The 22,581-nt window shown below is 42.2% G+C and overlaps 1 protein-coding gene and 1 non-coding gene across 4 annotated transcripts in view; both read left to right on the forward strand.

Annotated features, from left to right (window-relative positions):
* Positions 1-22,581, forward strand: part of SAMD4A (sterile alpha motif domain containing 4A) — a 214,267-nt gene that overhangs the window by 69,655 nt on the left and 122,031 nt on the right. The window lies entirely within an intron of this gene.
* On the forward strand, positions 21,265-21,371 carry LOC131518355 (U6 spliceosomal RNA). Its single transcript, XR_009265044.1, has one exon. It is a non-coding gene; the product is annotated as a U6 spliceosomal RNA (small nuclear RNA).

A 22,581-nucleotide genomic window follows, 5' to 3' on the forward strand; every position in this document is an offset into this window, starting at 1 on the left:
TCGGAAAGTCCTGGACTGTACAGGAAAATAACTTCCTCTCTTCAAACGCCTCAATGTGATTTACTGATTCAACTGCATCTTTAGTTCCTCTAGTTATGTGTATGGGAGGGCAGATGTTCAGTAAGAATAAAGCATTGGATCAGCAAGGGACTTGGTAAAAGTCATTGCAGCAACAGGCAAGAGCAAGGGAGTTAGAACCCTGCTGCAAGAGCCCCATCCCTTAAGTAAAATGTGATATATAGTAGAATATTATTCAGCCATAAAAAGGAAGGAAATCTTGCCATTTGTGACAACAACATGGGAGGACCTTGAGGACATTAGGCTAAGTGAAATAAGTCAGACAGAGGAAGATAAATAATGTATGGTCTCAATTATGTGTAGAATCTAAAAACAAACCACAACCAAACTCATAGAAAAAGAGGTCAGATTTGTGGCTACTAGAGGCAGGGGGTGGGTATAGTATGTGAAATGTGTGAAGGTGGTCAAAAGGGACAAACAGTTATAAGATCAATAAATCTTGTTGATTAATGGGAATGAAATGTACTGCATGGAGACTTAGTTAACAACCCTATATTAGATATCATATATTATGTATTAGAAAGACACTCACAGAATGGATCTTAAAAGTTCTGAAAACAAGAGGGGTGCCTTGGTGGCTCAGTCGGTTAAGTATCTGACTCTTGATTTTGGTTCAGGTCATGATCTCATGGTTTGTGATCGAGTCCCAAGTCAGGCTCTGCACTGGCAGTGCGGAGCCTGCTTGGGATTCACTCTCTCTCCCTCTCTGACCCCTCCCCTGCTCATGCTGTCTCTGTCTCTCTCAAAATAAACTTAAAAAGAAATAAAAAAAAAATTCTCAGAACAAGAAAAAAATTTGTAACGACGTGTGGTGATGGTTGTTAACTAAACTTATTGTGGTAATCATTCCACAGTATGTACAAACATGAAATCACTATGTTGTACACCTAAGACGAGTAAAATGTTATATGCCTGTGATATCTCAATTAAAAAAAAAAAACTCCATCCGCTTCTCTGCTCATTTTCCTTCTGCTCCTCTTCAACAGATCTGATTTTGAAAAAGAACTATTAGGAAAGAGGAACAAGGAATACATCCTTCGGAATTCTTTGCCCCAATTGTGAGAGTCACAGAGTAAGCTCATTGTTGGTCTAACTCCATGCAAATGAATGGACTGTGAACCTCCTTAACTCAGTTGTTGGTCCCAGTGAGTGCATGCCTCACACCCTTGATTGGTTGGTTTCAAAATTCAAAGCTGTTCTTTTGAGTTTGTCACCAAACCAGACCTCAGCAAATGTCTGCTCTTGTATGGATGCACCAGCCTTGAGCTAGGAAGTCCCCTGGGCCCAGAGGTTTACAGCATGAGCTCTCAGTAGGTTGTTGTTATTGTTTCCAGCAAGCATTTTTAATGCCTTCCAAATGCCTTGACAATGGATTTAGATAGTTTAATTTCCATTGAAGCCAGTAGGCAGGGGTTGGTATGCTCTTTGGAGTTTTGTGGTGTTAGGAGAAATATGTGTGGCAAAGTATTCCAGGTATGTTTAAATTGTCAGTTATTGCTTATTCTGTTGTGCCTTCAAAGAATGTTTTTGTTAAAGAGGACACAGGGAATTTGACTGACTTCTTTGCTAAAGAGAATAGTGGGAAAACTACCTTCTCGAGATATGAAAAGAAATTACTCACAAGTTGTTTTTTTTTTCTCTGCCCCACTTTTGGCTTAGAGAATAGAGGCCTCTCCACCAGTGGAAAGGAGAAAAGAGGGGACTTAAATGGAGGGGCAGGCCCCGGACTTCACACTGGGCCGGAAAGGTGGGCAAGCCCAGGAGGGACCTTTTAGAACAAATTCTCATTTGGCAGCTAGCTGGAGAAACCATCCAAGTCACTGGGTGATCAGGAGATTTGAGAACAAACCATGACTCCCAGCCACGATTCAGGGTATGCTAAACACAAAGTAGAGCTCTCATTTAGGAGACTTCACCATTCCGCAGTATGTTCACACACATTCATTAAATCCAAGCTACTCAGCTCTTACTGCTGGGGAGAATGGAGCTGGGAGGTGTGTCTTTTTCTTAGATTACAAACTTGGAGTAAATGCAGATCATTGCAAAGATGAGCATTTACAATCAAATTTTGGGGTGGGTACCATGTTTGTAATAGATTACAAAAATGGCCAGAGTTAGTGTGCAAGGTTCTAAATTGTGCCTGATTTATTAATTTAAATTTTTTACTAAAATATATTTTTTAAACGTTTATTCACTTTTGGAGAGACAGAGTGTGAGCCGGGGAAGGGCAGAGAGAGAGGGAGACACAGAATCCGAAGCAGGCTCCAGGCTCTGAGCTGTCAGCACAGAGCCCGACACAGGGCTTGAACCCACGAACCGTGAGATCATCACCTGAGCCCAAGTCGGATGCTTTACTAACAGGTGCCCCTATTAATTTAAATTTTAACTGATGTTGGCTAAGTTTTATTGAGCCCTTATTAGGTACCAGGCATTTGGCTGTGAACTTGACATAAATTATTTCATTTAAACCTCACGGTTCTATTAAGTTGATAGATACTCTTTTTAACTGCAACATTACAGATGAGAAAAATAAGGCGTGAAGAGGTTACCTGCAATTAGTCAGTCTCACAGTTATTAAGTGGAGGAGTCAAATTCAGGCAGAAAACTGCTGAGTTCCCGGTCTTAAACCTTGCCCGTCCCGGTCCTCCGCGTGGACCTAGGTGCAGGGTTCAGTTACAGTGCTCGACTTCAGTTCTAGCGGAGTCATGTCTGTGTAACACTGTAGTACCTTCATGATTATGATTCAGATCTTAGATTAACACATGAGTGGTGTGTAAAACATGTGACAGGAAACATGATACGATTACAAAAAGAAAAAAAAAGCATAAACCAAGAAGCTCAAGAACTGAGGGTGAGTCTTGCCCCAGTATCAGTAAATTTGATGATGTGGGCAAACTTCAACTTCTCTGGGCCTCTGTTTTTTCATCTGCAGTTTGACTGAGTTGTCCCAGATGAGCGCCTGCTGTCATCTGGTGTGAGCACACCGCAGCGTAGGAAAAGGTAGCGGAAGCTGCTATCAGGTGACAGGCGATGAAATGGATACCAAAGGTTAATGGTCCAGTAATATGGATTTATTACTTTTAAGTTCGCTCATTTTATTTCTACCTAGTGCAGTTAAAAGAATTATGTAAAATATATACAAAAATAAGTTTGAATAGGGTTCAAGGATTTGAAGTGAAAAAGTAAAAGTCTTACTTCTGTGTCTGCCTCACCCCCACCCACAATCCCACTGCCCATACATAACTACTGTTAAGTTTTCTCCTTTTAGAAATGGGCTATACATATACAACTATGCAGCACATCTGTGATAGGAATTTATGAAAGAATCTGCTAATTTCTTTAAACCCTCTTAATTGCAAAAACAATATGCGACTAAAGACACTTGTAAAAGAAGCTTCAAACAAAACCCGTTTTTAAAAAAGCACAAGACTTTAAATTAATGCATATTAAATTTTATTCCCTCCCACTGAAAAATGAATAAGGCGCTGTGCTGGAGAACACATTTGAATTGTGAAAATATAACTGTCAACATTATGGAATCATCAAAGTATTAAAATAAGCTTCCATTTTGCCTTAGATCTTCTTAAAAAATGACAACAAAAGTCATTAAAGGCAATTCTCGCTTAAAAGTACTTTCATATGATGAAAATGTGAGGTCAAGTGTATTTGTCCATTTCCCTCTAAATGAGTTTAGACTGTTAGGCAGTGTTATGTTTTGAAAAACCTCTGAAGAGGGCATCTTGTATCTTTTCTTTCTGTTTGTTTTTCATATAGTTGGTGGGATTTTCTTGTATAATTATGGGAGTCTTTTGTTTCCCAAAATGAATTTACAAATAAATATTAGGAGAAATTGGCCGCAGTACTCCATTCTTTGTATTGTTGCTCTGCTTCTTGTTGTGGTCTGTAACTCTTATAAAACTGTATAATTTGGGGCCATCTAATTTTGACTCCATTCTCCGTGAGAGACAAAATGTGTGGTGTCAGGGTTAGCTTCCTCATGTTGTGGACGTTTAGAGCCTTAGAGCCATGGGAGTCTTCCCCTCCTGGGTTCTGCTTGGCATTATTAATGATTATTAATGATTGTTATTAATTATTCCATTTACTTTCACATGAGGGAATCATACCTTAGAGAGGGAGGCTGAACCCATATCATGTGTCAAAACAAATGACAGCCAGTTGAAGATATTTTCAATACTGTCTGTCCAGGAAAAAGCCTACTGGCTTCTCTGCCAGAGCTGCCCCCAATAGAGCGCCCAGGTGCCGCCCAGGTGTGCTTCCTAGGCGCTGGTGCTAGAAAGACCCGGAGGGCTTCTTCTTCAAACACACATGACATGTGAGTGCCCCCTGACCTAGAGTTTTTCTAATACAGTAGGTCCAGGGTGCGGCTCAAGAATTTGCAAGTTCCCAGGTGATGCTGCTACTGTTGGTCCAGGGTGCACACTTTGAGAACCACAGGCTCCGTACCTTCAAAAGCCATAGCAGAGAAGAATGGGTGACAGGTTTGGCAGAATTAATATACTGGCTTTAGCTAGTAAGTACACACAGCCACCTCTGAATTTCAGCTACTGAAGGCAGGAAGAGCTATCTCAGGCTCCAAATGTGTGGAATATGTATTCTCGTTTGATTCGTTCACTGGCATGAACTTTTAAGCAATCAATACAAAATGATGTCCACATGTGCTTTGAATTATAAGCCTTTTTTCTATTATTGTTTTGTTTTTCAGATTTTCTAAAAGACTAGTATGATTGGTTATAGCCTGCCCATTTAACCACTTTCCACATTTCACTTTTAAAATGAAATCATCCTTCTTGCATTTAACTAATGGAAAGTTGTTCAACTTGCCAAGAAAGGTTCCATGGTTCCTGAAATAAATTTTCCAAAGAACTGGAAACTCTAGGCAGCTTTTATACAAGAAGCAGAATAGAAATGTTCAAATTTATGTGACTTTGATACATATTTTCCACGATTTGATATTTCAGTAATATCCATCACTGTATCTGAAGACATTCATTTGACTCTGTAAGATGAGCAGTTTGCATTCGAGATTTGTTCTTCGTCTTGCTTTTAACCTCCTCAAGATTATTTAAATTTATTTTTGTTCACAACTAGCTAAAATAATTGATACTGTCAGCTGACACTAATGAGTGATGATCATATATCAACCATGGCTGAGAGATTTATGGGTCTGATCCCATTTAATTATCACAACAAATCAATGAGGAAGACAGTTACCATTTTCTCCACTTTACAGGTGCTTACACTGAGAATGAAGGGTTAAATAACTTTCCCAAGATCCCTGGCTAGTAAGTGGCAGGACAGGAGCTCAGAAGCAAGGTAATTCCAAGGCCCAGGTGCTTTCCCACTGTGCAGTCACCCTTATTAAAACATGCTTTTGGAAGAGCCGTCTGTGCTCAGCATCATTAAATATTGGCTTTGCCTGCAAGAGCATTAGGCCTAAAATAGTCAACCTTATTTAGCAGACAGTGAAGGCATAAGAGCTAATCAAGCACTGAAAAAAATACAAATTGAATAGTAATATATAAATATTTCCTCTGCACAGGAAAGTTTTATGAAGGGAAAGCCATGTGTATGTGTATTAGGGACAAGAGCATGGAATGTTTCCTTCCCTTAAAGTTAGGGTGGCTCTCAGGGAAGAATGTTTCAGGAGCTCCCTAATGCTGAAACATGATGTCTCGGTAAAACTAGGCTGAAAGGGCTTGTTGGTTATGGGATTTATTCTCCCAGAACAGTTTGTTTGGGAGTTGAGTAAATATTCCAGAGGGGATAGGTTCCAGCGCTGCCCAGTAGAACTTTCTGTGATGATGGAAATGAACAGCAGGGTTCCCACTAGCCACATGTGGCCAATGAGCACTTGATATGTGGCCAGTGCAGCTGAGGAACTGAATTTTTAGTTGTATTCAATTTTAGTTAATTGCAGTGTAAATAGCCATGTGTGGCTAGTGGCTATCATACTGCACAGTATAGGGACAGTCAAAGACAACAGAAGGATTAAGTAGTGGGAGGCAGGAATGGAGGCTGACATGGATGCACTTGAACTTGGGTGTAGAAAGAAACCCTTGCCAGCCCTCTGGATGGACACCTGTACAGCAATGTGAGGAAGCTAATAGACAAGTGGAGGCATAGGATTTTAGACCTGAGATGACCAGGACAGATGCAAGACTCCGAATAAAGGGAGGAAGAAGAAAGGGGGCAAAAGTGAGGCATCAGTGGTAAGGGATATGGCAGGAGTTGGCACCTGGCTGATTGTGGGTGGAAGTACAGTGGAGGTTGGCAGCTGCTTCAAGGTTTCCAGCCTGGTGATAGGAAAACAGCTCCTTTTTGCAGTGTCTAGTTTGTGTTGGCATAGGAACATCTAGCTTGAGATGCCTTATAGACAGAGAGTGGATCCTGAGGCTGGATCAGAGAAGCAGGTGTAGGTGGATAAATAGATTTAACATTTGCATAGAGATAATATTTAATCCATGCACAGATAATATTCAGAGTTATACAATTTAAAAAATGGCAGGAAAGTCAGTATGAGCGGAGTCGGATGAGCAAGGCAAAGTGTGGTTGGAAATGAAGTTGGAAAGGTAGACTTGTAGGTTACAGGACTACAGGAGCCAAAACTTTGGACTGTATTCTAAGTATGACGGGAAGCCTTGGAAAGTTTGAGAAGGACAATGAGTTTCCCTGGACTTTGTAAATGACCACTCCAAATGGGGTACAGAGAAGGAGTGGAAGCCGGGAGCTCAGTTGGGGTACTCCAGTATTCCAGGTGAGGGATGCTGATGGCTTGGACCAGCATAGCAGTGGTGGATATGGAGACAAGTGGTTGGATTCCAGAGATATATTTTCAAAGCAGAGTCATCAGAATTTGTTGTTGGATGAGATGTGTGGTGTGAGAGAGAGAGGAATCAGGGATGATTCCAAGCTTTTGCCCTCAGCAAAAGTATTTGTCATTTGTGGCGATGGGAAACCCTGAAGAAGTACCAGGTTTGCAGACAAAATCAAAAATTCAGTTTGAGACGTATTGAGCTAGCGATGCCTATTTGACATCCTAGTGGGGTTTCAAGTGGGCTGTTGAACATGTGATTCTGCAGTTGTCTCATGATTTGATGAGTTATGGTTTGCTAAGGTCTTTAGGGGGAAGGAAGGAGCCAGAAGAGAAAGAGAAGCTGAGTGATAAGAGTATTCAAGAGTGGGACGGAGGTTTTAGGAAATGGGAAGTTACAGGATCCTGTTTTGGAATGGAGGTGCTGACCCAGGGGAGGAGCATGCCATTCTGGTTATGGTGTTGTTGAAACAGAAAAGGTGTTTTTTGAAGAGACTAGTGTAGTATGAGGGTGATCGCTGGGAGAAAGGCCCACACTGGGAGGCTTTGGTATGTTCTCAAAGAAGGGAGAAGGTAGGGAAAGCAAGAGTGGAAGATGGAGAGCTCAAGGTTTAGGAGGGTTCCAACAGAGCACATGGGTAGAAGTCAAGCTACAGCATGACTTTGTGATGTGTAAGTCAGTTTTTGCCTGCTCCTTGTGCATGGAAGCATTTTTAGGCTATTTAATCAAATTTTTATGCCTCAGGGTTGAATAACAGAGTGGGAAGTGTTGACTTAAATTGTTTTTTCAAGCAGGCATAAATGTCAGAATTTAGGAGAATTGTATGCTGAAAAAAGAGTAGTTTATTTTAGAAGAGGGAACTTTTTTGTAGTTTTCTCATTTGCCTATAAGTATTTGTCACACATAATCATCTTGCCTGCTTTTATAAATGTAGGATTTCCATTTACATGGAAATGTGTACTTCACATTTTTTCCCATCAAAATGGCCAGTGTTGAAATATTCAGTATTCTAGTTTATTCTTGTTTATAGTCTGTACAGGCTTTTAACCGTTAGAATGTTTGCTATTAAAAAAAAGCAGGATTTTCTCTTATAGTTACTGACTTAAAATGCACCCACAGGGCAGTGGAAAGGGTTATGGAGGACCCTTACTTAGGGAATGATTATTTCAGAGAGAACTCTTGTAGTTTGCTGATTCTCACCTGACAAAGTTGACGGAGAAGTGAATGCAAGTCAATTAAGTCCTTCAGACTCACAACTTTTATCAGATAAAAGACTTGGAATAGAGGGTTTATATATTGTTTATAGATAAATCTTTACATCACGTATTGATTCACCAGTCCATCCTGTTCCTGAACCTGTAATTAATAGCTGCTTAAATAGATAAGATTAGAACTCCTTCCATGAGTCCCGATCTAGTGCTTCTTCCCTTGGAGCATTTGTTGGAATGGCCCCATTGTCAGAGGTCTTGGGGCACTAATTGGCAGGGACTCGATCTTGTCCCCCTTTGTCTCCTTAGAGTAGCTCCTGCGACTGGATTATACTTACGTCTCGTGGGTTGGCAGTAGGGAAGAGGACTTCCTTCCGACACTCGTGCTCAGGCAGCTGTTTCTCTTTCTCCAAAAACACCCGTTTCCCCAGCCCCCAGCTGGTTCCTCCCTGCTAGAGGCCCAAATCTGCCAAAGTCACTGCTCGACCAAGTTCACCCTGTGACAGTACAAGTTACTCCGTTGCCCTTTCCTCCTCCTAAGCTTTCCCGAACATAAGCTTTTATCCTGTCAAGAGCTTACTTTGCCATCTGGTTTCCCTTCCCCCATAAATAATCCATTTTTCCCCCACCAGACTCCCAGGACAGAGGCGTGCCCCGTATCATATGCTTGTATTGAGCATTCTTTCAGTGCTTTTCACTTGCTTGACCTTTTAGTTCTTTTCTTTCATCCCTATCAGGATCTCCAAACTGAGGTCATGGAAGGTCAGAGTTAAAAACGACATTGACTGAGTTGACTGAGCACTTTTCTACAGAAAACCGAGCACCGCGCTTTGTGGGTATTCGCAGAAATTTTGCCTAGTCTGCAGTGACCCTCGCCACACATTTGCTTCACTATTTTTGTTTCACGGTTTAGAGGCCCTGGTGATAGGAGGGAACTATAAATAAGAACAACCCTGAGAGTGATAGGATGAGCTCAGATGATCCTTAACTTTTTGGCCTTTCTCTTGGTTTAGAATTCCTCAAGGCCTATTATAGTGACTTATTTCACTTGACTCAGAATATCAGGGGTTTGGAACGCCCGAAGTCACTTACAGAAAGGACTCATGGTTAGGCTGTTTGTCCACTTGCTGCTTATTGAAATATCTTTTATTATGATGCTCAAAGTAAAGAGAGGGTGAAGTGGGCACTAACTTAATGATATTTTACAAACACGTAATTGCACTTAGGGAGTTCAACATTACATGAGTCGTAACACGAAGTGACTAAGTTCTCCACTTCTCTTTTGCTTGACAAGTTCAGCTGTCATTCAGCAGATTTTCTCCATGGGAAGTAACTTTGTTCTTTCTAAGGATGAATGAGTACCTTGATACTAATATTTGGTGTGTTGAAACTTAAACATATTCAAGAGTTAATTCTTTAAAAAAACTTATTAGTAGACATGCACTACCCACAAAGAGATTTTGAAAATAATCTCTTCTGAATGGTGACTATGATATGTAGTCATGCAGATATCTTATTCTGAGAGTTCCACGGTATAAATATCGAATCAATCTCCTTTAGTAAGAAATACTCTGTGCATGTCTCTGTGTGTGTACGTATATATTTTGCAGTGGTAATATTTTCATCATCGAGTAAGCCTGCGTCATCTTTCTTTGACCCCTGACGGCATCCGGAGTGTGGAAGGGCCACTGATAATTTCCTCATAAACAGAGCCGTAGGCTGTGGCTTTTACACAGACATCCGAGGAAATGCCATTGCCACCGCAGTCCTTGCTTGCCCACCGTAGTAATTGCAGTCACCATCCAGAACATTATTCCTTGCGGCTAATTCATCATGCTCCTCTTTGCTTCCCTTCCCCTTGTGAGGGCTTGGAAGATAAATTACACTCAAGAGTTAGAGTTTATCCACAAGGTCACACCACAGGTTGAAGAAAGAAAACCAGAAATTTGCACAGCTACCCTTTATCTTAATTTCTGGCCCGTGCTAAACCTCTTAGGATCTATATCCACATCATATGATGGCCTGGAACTCTCCGTGTTTCAGTCGACCAGACAGAATGGTGGCAGTTTCATTTCCATTTGCATGTTTCCTGGCCATATAGTAGAAACCATAAAAGAATGAAATGGTCAGATCCCTAACCTTTCCATTTCTTTGCTTTATAAATGAATAACAGTGATCTAAAAGTGAAAGAATGTAGCTAACCAGTGTCATTTGGGATCTTCTAAAGTAGTACGGAAACTCTGCATTCTTCAGACCAACTTGTGGCATGCCAGCACATTCCTCTCCGATGAGGTGGAGGGATACTGGTGGCGGGGCTGGGGTTTGGAGGGCTGGGGCGGGAGCTGCTGTTTAAAAATACATTTAATTATATTCCTTCTCTGCAGTAATATTGATACCATTTTTAGCCCATTACAAATACTGTGATTTTCATTTAAGTCATGTCCATTATCTTATTGACCTAGTTTTTATTTTGTAATCAAAATGTTCTATTTCTGGATAGGTTAGCCCAGAATCCTTTTTTTTTCTTTTTTAAAGGTTATGGACCTTTTGTGGAGTTTTGTTTGGTTTTGTTTTGTTTTTCTGTCATATCTGCATACAGATGGGCTGCCTCTGTGTTTGCTGTATTAGGGAAAATGGTACAGTATTGCTCTCTAGAAGAGTGAGGCTTTTCTCTATTTAATTTGGCAGGATGCCATGGGACCTTACCTCTGGTGACATTTTTGGGAAGCAGATGGTGAAGGAGCTATGAAATTCTATTACTATCCAAAATGAGAGGTAGGGGTGCCTGGGTAGCTCCATAGGTTAAGTGTCCGACTCTTGGTTTTGGTTCAGGTCAGGATCTCACAGTTGGTGGGATCGAGTCCATGTTGGTTGGGCTTTATGCTGACAGTGTGGATCCTGCTTTGGATTCTCTCTCCCTCTCTCCCTGCCCCTCCCCTGCTTGGCTCTCGCTCTCATTCTCTCTCTCTGTCTCTTAAAATAAATAAATAAACTTAAAAAAATGACAGGTAGAGGTCTGACTCTTTCTTCCCCTTCTTTCTCTGCTCTTTGGCACTTTCCCTCTTTTCTCTACTCAGAAGATTGCACTTCTATTAGACCTTGCCTTTTCTCTGCTTCTTCCCCTCCCGTTTTCTTCCTGCTCTTTTCCTTACCTTCTCTTGCCTGCACTGTAGACCCACTTCTTCATTTCCTTGCTCTGGCCAGAAGCTCACTCTGGGGAGACCCCCCTAGAGATGCCCGTGGGGTCTGTTCTACCAGCTCATCTTTCATCAGTGTCTAATCAGGACCTTGAGACCCCTGAGGAGCACTCCATGTTTCCTTTCGGTATTATTTCTCAGTGTCCTTCTAGACATGAAGGTACCTTGCTCTCTCCTCCAGACAATGACTAGAACTAGAGAATGTTAGGATTTAGAGCAACCAGACATGTTATTTTTCAAGTGAGGAAGGATAAGGCCAGAGAATGATTTCTCCTAAGATTCAAGGGGAATTTAATGGCACAGCCAAGTCAGCGACCCCATCTCCTGCTCTGGGGGTTCTCCTACTTTCTTAGCCAGAAAGTCATATAGATGTGGTGCCTGGTTCCTTTTAGCACTCGTTTCTCTCCATCACCATCAGCCTTCTCAAATGTGTAAATGTATTTTAGAGGAACTGAGTCTTTAACGTGACACTTTTCTTGTCAAAAGACGACACAAAAGATGCAGTGCAGTAACAGGAGTCTCTCACTGAGTTGTTAGGGATTTTCTCAGGAATGGTATTTTGCTCCAGGTCATTTCTGTTGATGTATTCATTCCTAAGAACCGGTAGATGACTATGACATATAATATTTGAGCTTGAACTCCTTCCTGCCTAACTGGAGTCTCTCTGTTAATCAGGAAACCACATTTAAAGCTGTGTCCTGAACTCTGCCCAGCATGTCAACTTGGCCAGGAAGGATAGGGAATTCCTACTGGTAGCAGCCACTGGGGACCAAGGGAGTAACTAGAGGTCAGATAGGGGCTTAGCAAGGAAGCCACTGGCAGCACAGGGTAAATTTCAGCCACTGGGATTGTCTCTTGTTTTCTGAATTCCCCCTGTGGTTGAGGTTGGACAAAATCCAGGCTATCAGTCCCCTGGGCCAGTGACCCTACGCTTTGGAATTTTATGATCTAACAATGTTTTTAATTGAGGAGGCTCAACATAGGGTTGTTAGCTTCTATCCTGAGAAGTAAGGATGTTAAAAAAAAAAAAGCAATAGCAAAATTGCCATGTAATGTTATAGTCCTTTCCTGAAAGAAAAGATATTTTAATACCAGAAGTAGGAAGAATATAATCTCAGAATAAGGGACCGTCCTCTATACCATACCCATATAGCTTCCGGGAAAACTCCTATTGTATTGTCCAGATTTTTCTTATTTAGCCACAGGCCAGCATAAATTTTGTCCCAGAAGCAGTGTTGGTGTGTGATACGTGGACTCCACAGCCTTCCTTCTGGGGCTGGTAAGCCCCTGCCGCTGTGTCCAGGGAGAATATAGAAGGATGCGTGAAGAACATGGCACAGAGAACAACCCATCAGTGTCTGACACAAACATAGTAAGTGCTCAGTAAATGAGCACTTTTACTCTCTCTTAGAGAAGTGAATTACACTAGATGACTATTTCAGGTTGGATTTCAAGGGACACTGCTCTTGTTTGGCTCGCTTTCATTGTGGACTAGGGTCTGATCTTCTGCTTTATAGATCTTTAGTGTGATTTCATCAGTTGCCTCATGGAAGGTTGGGAAAGACTTGCACTTCCTAAGTTCACAGGAGGCTAATCCATAAACAGAAATGCCAGTTTATTATTTTGCAGATAGACAATATGCTTTTTCAGGGACCGCATCAATGGATGGGTCTGCCCAAGTCCCATGGCCTCCCCACAGCGGGGGAGGGGAGGGGTCAGTGCTGGGGTGGAGGCAATCACAGCATACACTGTCCTTGTTTATTCACTGAATTTATTCCAGCAAGCTGATTCAGGTAGAGCCTATTTTATTTCACTGGCATTGTTTTCTCTCTTTCCTTTGGACATTCCTTTTCATTGAGAGACAGTAAAGCATAATGGTTAAGAGCAGAGGTTCTGGAGCCAAAATGGCCATGTGAGAATCCACACACCTGCCAGGTGTGTGACCTTAGGCAATTCATTTGACCTCTTTGTGCTTTAATGTTGTCTTCTGTAAAATGAAGGTAATAATAATTGAATTTGCCACATAGGTTTGTTTTGATAAGGAAAGGAGTTGATACATGTAATGTGCTTCTAGTGTTTGGCAAATAATAAATGATCAGCAAATATTTATTATTTTTATATTGTTGAGGAAGCTAGTTTTATGGTGGGACATGGAAAAATGAATAAAAATTAGATTGCAAGATTTTAGATTCTAAAGGGTTAGACTTTTTTTGTTTGAGAGAGAGAGAAAGAGAGAGAGAGGGTGCAAGTGAGTGAGGGGCAGAGAGAGAGAATTCCATGAGGGGCAGAGAGGGAGAGAGAAAGAGAGAAGTGGGGCTCACCCAAAGTGTGGGACTCATGGTTTTGTTTACTGGAAGCAGGGCTCAAGCTCACCCGATGTGGGACTCGAACTCACAAACCATGAGGTCGTGAAGTCCAATGCTTAATGACTGAGCCACCCAGGTACCCTTAAAGCGTTAGATTCTTACTCTTAACTTCCCTTCCTATAGAATTCAGCTCTCCAGTAATCTTTAGTTTCTGTGTTTTTTTAAGTAATTAATTTTTTTTTATTTTTAAAGTTTTATTTTATTTATTTTGAGAGAGAAAGAGGGAGGGAGGGCGAGAGAGAGAGGAAGAGAGAGAATCCCAAGCAGGCACCACACTGTCAGCACAGAGCCTGATGCAGGGCTTGATCTCATGAATCACGAGATGATCACCTGATCCAAAATCAAGAGTCAGTCGTTTAGCTGACTGAGCTACCCAGGCGCCTCTTTAGTTTCTGTTTTTACCCTTCATCAATTCAGTAGATTTCCATGTCACATCACTGTGTCTAGATTGTTTTTCATTGATGACATTTTTGGTTGGCTATTCTCTGTTGACATATGGAGAGATACTTTGAAGCTGTCAACGGCTTTTCTCCCCAGGATACTTGTTTGGAGAAGCTTCTGTTCTTGGTGTGGTGGACCCCTCTCAGGGTGTCTTCCCTAGGTCATCCCTTCCTGGCCTTTCCCCCTTGAGTTTGGACTTGCCTTATTTGGGAAAGGAGAGGACCTCCCTAACTCAGCATGAACCTCTCTGCTGAGATACAGAGAGGTGCTGAAATACTTGCACAGATATCTTCTAAAATAAGTAGCAAGAATTATTAGTAAAGCTGATTCTAGGACTACCTTTTTATGTGCTTTTTCCTGTTTTGCCAAGCCCACAGGGCAAGATGACAGATAACCTGATTTTTTTTTTTTTTTTTTTTTTTTTTTTTTTACCATTTCTCCATTCCCTGGAGAAACTTAACATCTATTTTCCAGTGGAAGTCAATGCCACATTGACTGGTACTCAGGATGCCTTTTATAGGAATGTGTGCATTCTGTTTAATCTATACACGTGTCTAATCATACCTATAGTATGATCATTTTTCAGTTTCTTCACTAAACTCACAGTGATACATTATAGTTAATAATGGCCATTAAAATATTTTACTGTAAAACATTCCAGATACATTGGCCACTGAAACAGACTGGTCCACCCACCATCTATCTGTGGTGTAATAAGAAACTGAAACTGATAATTAGCTAAAATTTTGCCTCCATAAGTAACACTACCATGCTGCTCTTGTAGAAAGAAGTTTCCCCACTGCTCTGTTACATTCCCATCCCTTAAAGTGCAGGTTTTCTCCCGATTCCTTTCTTGCTTTCCAAGGCAGCTAGAACTATGTGATGGGCTGTTTGTCTTGCTTGTTCGCTGCCAGTCAAGGTCGGAGAGATGCTAGGTTTATGGAGGGGAAGAGCAGAGGTCGGCTGGAAGCACTATTTCTAGCTTTGTAGTCAAGGTTTTTTTTTGCTGAGAGCATTGCAGCCTTACTGTCAAAGTTGTGCTGGGTTCTCTGCTAAGGCGTAGACACCTGTCTGTCCTCTGCAGTGGTACAGTCACATCAGATGACCACCAGCTCCTTCCTACGGGCCAGCTGCACCAGTAGGACAGTCAGCCTTGCAGAGTAAGTGACAGTTTCAGGAAGCTTCCTGTGAGGACTGTTGAAATGAGCCAGTGCAGAGCCAACCTCCTTTCCACCTATCTCTTGGAAGTGAGAATGTCCTCTTTGGGTTCTACTTTGCAATTCTGTACATCTGGATAGTCTAAAGATTGCATGGTGGGGAGATCCTACTCATCCCAGGAGCTGAGGACCTACAGAGTGAAGATTCCTTTAACAGGTCAGTTCAGTGTTAGGAACCTAAAGTTCCAGGACCTTGAGGTCCAGGTTCCAGGACCTTGAGGTCAAGAATATTCTTTAATTGAATCACATGATTCGATGTGAGAGGAGCTTGAAGGGAAGGTATAATTATTTAGCTCTCCAATTAATCATAAATGTTTACCTAGGGCCACAGAACTCCCAGACCTCCTCATGGAGGCTCAGTAAGCCCCTTGTGATCCAGATTCTCCGGCAAGGCGTCATCCAGCCCGAGATTCAGCCTCCTTCTTTGGGCAAATGACTGCCAAGTCCCGTCTCCAGGTAGCCTTCATCCTGACAGCCCTGAAAGCTTGTTTGACATTCTGCTCTGGGTAGGTAGCCATCTGTCCCTACTGCAGTCAACCTACCCACCAACAAGAGTCTCTTCCATCCAGCCATTGCCTACAGCCTGACCTCTCTGTGCCATTTGTGGCTCTATCCTCTTCCCATTGCAATGTCCTTACTTTTCACTTTTGTTTCCACTCTCACATCTTCGAAGATTACATTCATTAGAAGAGAAGTCAGACTGAAGAATTAGGAGTATGCCCTGGCTGGGTACATTTTATGTGCTGTGGAGGAGGTAGAGGATGAGCAGAATAGGGGCCAGGCTGGTGCTTAGAAAAGGATGACACTGGGCAAGCCACCTGGCTTCTTTGAGGCCTGGTTCATGCACCTGTAAATAGTGGATGCCTCACTCACGGGGTGCTTGTGAGGACCTGATGTCACAAGTGACGAATCAGACAAGGAGATAAATGAACCTGAGGATCCAAGCATCCAGTTTATCTTTGCCTCTCTGGGTTATAAACAGGAGATGTTTAGGATTGCAGGTCCACATTTCTGTGTCTGTTTTGGGGTCCCTTACGTGACCAAGAACATGGAGAATGCTAACGTTTGTTCAGCGCACTGGAGTCACCCAGGTACCTGGGCTGTGCTCAGCTGCTCGAAGGTTGAGGGGATCAGTATCTCCATAGGCCTGTGATGCTTTTGAGATGTGTCATAGTTAGGAACTCAGTCTCACAATTCATGAGAGACCTGCCAACTTCCCTGGTGGTACCCATTCTTATCAGGATCCATTCTTATCATTCTTAATCACACAAAAGTTTGTGTGTATCGGGGGATTTTTTTGGTGGTGACGTCTGGTTGTTTTATGAGCCTTCCTTTATCTGGACTGTGAATAATCACCTGATGAATCCTTATCCCTGTTCTCATTCTTCAGCAAACATTTCCAGGGGATGCTCTACTTGGTGCTTTAGGGTAAGAAAGATGGATAGAGCACCTGAAAACGAACACACACACACACACGCACACACACACACACAGAACCCAACTGTCAGAGTACCGGCTGCCTCTGGACTCTGGAAAGTTCCTTTGGAAACTTACCTGTGCTGCATTTCCACCTGGGACTATGCTTGAGACGGCCTCAGCTCCCTGTATAACAACACCCTGGGACAGAGTTGAGGTGGTCTAGTGTCATCACTGGGGGGTGTGCCTGGGCCTGGGAAGAGGAAGTGGGGAAGTGAGCCAGGCCTGCTCTAGAAGTCCGTTGTCAGTCTGCCTTCCCCGGTCCCAGGGTCTCAGCTAATCTCATTTTCCAGGCTTCACCGCTATCTAAGCTCTTCTTTGGACGGTGCTGTGTTGTTCTCAAATTACCTTACTTCCTTTTGTCCTCATAGGAACATGGGATGTAGATATTATTTTTATTTTCTCCATAATTAATGGAGGGAACCAAGAGTCCTCTGAGAAACTGGTCAACTTGTTCTGGAAAGTGATAGGCTGGGGACATAAGGCCGGGCCGTTGTCACACTGTCATCCACATCTCTCTAGGGACATTCACCCCTGCACAAGTTTTGCCACAGGTGTTTTCTGTTTGCAAAGAACAGGAGAAAGTTCCTTCTACTGCTGAGGAGTGTTCCTCGGGAGTTTGTGGGAGCAGGAGCCCAGGGGGCTGTAAGTCTCCAGGACTGGAGCAGCACTGTCCAGGAGGACTGCAGCTCAGCAAAGCAAGGAGACACCTTGATCCGCTGGTGGTGGATGTGCCAGTCATCACGACTCACTCTCCATTTCGGCTTAGACTTTCAGTGTGCTCTGGATGGAATGACTGGATATAACATCAACTTAAGAGTTTTAAAAAAATGTAGAATCTCGTGATGTCTTTTTTTCTATTCTTTTAATGTTTATTTATTTTTGAGAGAGAAAGCACAGTGGGGGAGGGGCAGAGAGAGAGAGAGACAGAATCCAAAGCAGGCTCCAGGCTCCAAGCTGTCAGTGCAGAGCCCGATACAGGACTCGAACTCATGAACTGTGATATGATGACCTGAATTGAAGTCGGATGCTTAACCAACTGAGCCACTCAGGCACCCTTCATGATGTCTTTTAGTAGCACCCCTCTTGACCCACATTTATAAAGTAAGCCATTTTATAAAGTGAGATCCTTTTTCACCTGTGACTTTGAACGGCTTATATCAAACTTGAAATCCAAGCATACGTGTCCAGTCCTTTTCGCCACAGAGTTGTTTGCCTATTAAAATATGCATTTGTGTGGGCAGACACTGAAAGCCCAGGTAAGCCAACTAATGACACAATATTAGCACGTAAGAGCAGACCACTGAGGTAGACCGTTGGGGAATCTAGCCCAGTGTTTTCTATTCTGTGAAGATTGCTTCCATTCCAATCAAGGCCAGCATTTGGATCATCTATCTCTTCATTAACCTCAGTCCTGTGGTTAGTGAATCTGTCGTGGATTCATTCCCTGTGCATGCAAGTTAGCTTCATACTATTCCATGGCCAAGGGTCGCACCCAGAGCCTCTGCCAACTGTTTCCACATGTCTGCTATTGGTTGGGAAAAGGTTGGCGGGAGACTATGTGTGATGCATGCAACTCTGTCCTCACTAATGGAAAAATATGTTCAGATGGTCTGAGGCATCTCTGTTTTGTCTGAGGACAATCCCTTACATGGACAACTGTGTACTAGGTGCCTAATGCTATTTATCCTCTCAGGGAGCAGAATTACCAGGAGTGCAGGCTAGCTAACAAGAATAGATGATTGAATGCAGTGCTTTATTCACTGTCGGGGGAAAGTAATAGGCATTGAGATCAGCGGCTGCCATTCTTACAAAGAAAAGCAAGAGCAAGGGACTGGGGCCCTGAAAAGATGGTCAAATAGGAGCGACTCTCAGGCACAAGGACATTCAGGGGCTTTTCTGCAGCCACACGTGGCAGTTCTCACCCTGGGGTTCTTTTTTTTTTTTAATTTTTTTTTTTTTTAACGTTTATTTATTTTTGAGACAGAGAGAGACACAGCATGAACGGGGGAGGGGCAGAGAGAGAGGGAGACACAGAATCGGAAGCAAGCTCCAGGCTCTGAGCCATCAGCCCAGAGCCCGACGCGGGGCTCGAACTCGCGGACCGCAAGATCGTGACCTGAGCTGAAGTCGGACGCTTAACCGACTGAGCCACCCAGGCGCCCCATCACCCTGGGGTTCTTTAAGTATGCCTGTGACCAGTGTTTTCATCACTAAGATGTAGATGGAGAAAGCAAGCATAGTTAAGTTAGGTGATCTATTCAGCCCAGCAAGATCATGGCAGATTGAAGGACGCCTGTGGATCCTTTGCTCCATTTAGTCAGAGACTTGACAGGGTTGGAGGTGGAGGTGGATGGGTGGAGATCCGTAGTAGCTGAGATTGAGGCTTGCTCTTTCTCGTGTTCTCACCAAAAGGGTGTGTGGTTATTGAACATATTGATGGAGACCCCTACTGGCTGGGACACTTTTTGGCATCCCACAAAGTCCCCAGGGAGAGTCCTTGAGGCTACTCTTCAGCTCCCTCTGCACAGGCTGTGGAGCTGCTGATGGACTTGTGGGTCTCCACACCCCATGCCACCCCCAGGAGGTCTTGACACCAAAAGGGATGCCCTGGGAAGGGCTGCCAGAATTTCCTGTGCTGCTGGGGCAGGAATCCAAAGGTCACAGACTCTGCAAAAGCACCGCCTTTGTTGCTCAGTGGAAGGCCCAGACCACAGGGGTCCGAGTTAATTGGCCACACTGGGGAAACAACTCTATTGAAGTTGGACATAGCAGGATGAAGGAGAAGTGACTGAACTGATTAGGAATGGGCTAAACTGAAGCGCTAAGCTGTCCCAAATCCTTCGTGGAAGGAAGCAGGATGTAAATAATAAATCATAAATAAATAAAATGCAAGAGCTAAATAAAGGCCCTTTAAATATGCCACCCCTCACAGCTGCTAGTGTTGCAAAGTGGCCACAGAGTGGAATTGGCCAGTAAGGATGACTGTGGGCTCTCACTCCTTGTGCCGGGGGCTGGATTCAGCTTCAGATACTTTTCATCCAAAACCTGTTTATCCAAACCCTATATAGCAGTGATGATGAGTAAAATGATAGACTGGGGTCCGAAGTAATGAATTAAGGCAACTAAGCCAATTTTTCAGTCTAGCTGGAATTTTAGGGATTAAAGATTTTCATCAAATTATCTTCAGATACAGTGTGAACCTCCATATCTCATGAAGCACCATCAGATAAGTACGCACACTCACACCATAGATATGTATATATACCCTTATAGACATATACACACACATATGTATATAACTGAAAGGCAGAATATATAGTATATATAATATAGAAGTATATATATACTTTAAAATATATAAAAATATATAAAATCTGTACTTTATATATAATATATATTTTACATATATTTATACTTTATATATAAATATATATTTAAATACATATACTTTACATATAAATATAAAATAATAAAAATATTTGTATATGTTATGTATGAATATAATAAAAATATAAACTATATTTACATATATATGTTTTAAAGTATAGGTGCTTATATAATACATACTTATATGTACTTCTATAATATATATTCCGCCTTTCAGTTTTTCTCTGTTTGGTCAAAAGCACCACTACTTTTTCTTTCTGTTCTGTTTACAGCAGTGTTACTGCATCTTATGAGGGAGTTTATCCAATAGTCTATAAGATAAAAATTGAGCAGACAAAATTACCCTTGAGCGCCTTAGAAAGGCATCAGGTTAGAGACTAACCTACAGTTCCTCCCTAGGGCCAACCTGATTGGTTTCTTCCCCTCCCGCATGAGAATAGATCATTAGCTGTTTCTTTGGTTGAGCCTCAACTGAGATTCAGAGAAGCTCCCTGGGTCCATCTCCAGTCAAGCATGTTCCCTCCTCCCCCGGCAAGCGTAGCAGATGCCTGGGTGCCCTGTGAGGCAGCTGCTATCCATGGACCCTCCCACTTCCCCGATCAGTGCAGTCAGAAGCCAACTGCAAGCTGTTTGTTCCCAAACCTGTTTACACCAGTTGTACTTTTTCCATTTAAGACATGTAACTAAATATTATGTAAACACATGATATATGAGTGTGAAAAGGAGAGGTGTTCCTATGAAGCTACACCGTTGTCTTGGAAAGACTTGTCAGTGATGAACAGAAATTATGGGCAACTTAAGTATAAACAAGATAACACTAAAAGATTGTGGGGAAAGTCATAAAAATCTAGGCGGACTCTGCAGTCAGATTGCTTTTCAGCTGTCTTTGGATTTTGTATCTTCTTTAAAGAAACTGGAACCTGAAAATCATAACAGATTTCTGGTTTATACAGGAAATTGGGAAATTCCAGACAGTGGACCCATCTTCAAAGACAAGGCATTGCTCCTGTACCGAATCCGTGAATGAGTGCACACTCATTTATATATCTGTGAACATAGTGCTCACTTTGGCAGCACATGTACTAAAATTGGAATGATGCAGAGAAGATCAGCATGTCTACTGTGCAAGGATGACACATAAATATCTGTGAATATATAATAAATACCAATGAATATATACATACATATAATGAGAGTATCATTTTTATGATTCCATGCTTTAACCAGTTTTTTAGACTATCAACCCAGTCATGTTGAATTGGAGAATTTCTCTTGTGGCTGTGGTTTGCTGTGTAAAATACACCCATCCACTAAGCATGTCAAGATGCTTCTCTTATGCGGATTACAAGAGAACTGAGCCAGGCTTGGGTGAAAGCAGCTAAGGGACATCTCCCTTAGCATGTTCATCAAGGGCCCTTGTAACAGGGGGACACTGTAGGCAATACTGTTTACACAAGCTCTCTGACTGCACTCACTAACTTTCTCCCACCCTCTTTCTCTCACCTCCTCTCTTTTTCTCTCTACGTCCCTCTGCTCTCTCCCTAACCAATGTAGTCTCCCTAACGAAGAAGAAGTCTACATTCTTCTAATGGAGAAACCATTTGGAGTTGAACAACAGTATTTTTCAAAGTACTTGTTTTCAAGAAAGATCGTCTTTGGCTTAAAAAGATTTGAAGTATTTATTTATGTGAACCCAGCACACACACACACACACACACACACACACACACACACACACACACGGAGAGAGAGAATTCCTTTAAATAATGAGATCATGAGGTTTATTAATAGGTGAATTAATTAGATAGTTGAGGAATATACCTATTTCTCATGAAGTGAGATCAGGATATAATGCAAGAAATCTTATCTGAGATGTCCTAAAATCCAATGTGATTTAAGGTTATTTTCTACCCTCTTTGGTCTAAAACATTTTGGAAAGACCTTCCACTGTCTCTGTGCTCTGTCTAGACCCTATATCAGAGTACAAACAACTGCAGGAAAAACATAAGAATGCCTGTAGATACTGGACATGCTAACAGAGGTATCTGAGAGCCCTCAGGAAGAATAATATTTTACCATGAGGTGGTTGTTGTCTTTAGCAACAACAGCTGTATGAATGTGCTTTAATTTTATGCTAACGTGGAATGCTTAAAATCATAAAACAGGTATGATTATTGGGTTCCTATTCACCCAGGGAATGCAGATCCCAAAGATAAGTGTGCCAGAACATGAACTTCGTGGGAAAGCATGAATCTACCTACCTCCAACACATAAGAGACCGTCCTTCGTTTCAGTAATAGCTCTTAGGGGGTTAATTTTGATAGATTGTGAGGGTATTTTATTCTAGCACATAAACCAGATGCTTCTCTCAAGTT

This window comes from Neofelis nebulosa, chromosome 7 (assembly GCF_028018385.1).
Source record: "Neofelis nebulosa isolate mNeoNeb1 chromosome 7, mNeoNeb1.pri, whole genome shotgun sequence".
Lineage (NCBI taxonomy): Eukaryota > Metazoa > Chordata > Mammalia > Carnivora > Felidae > Neofelis > Neofelis nebulosa.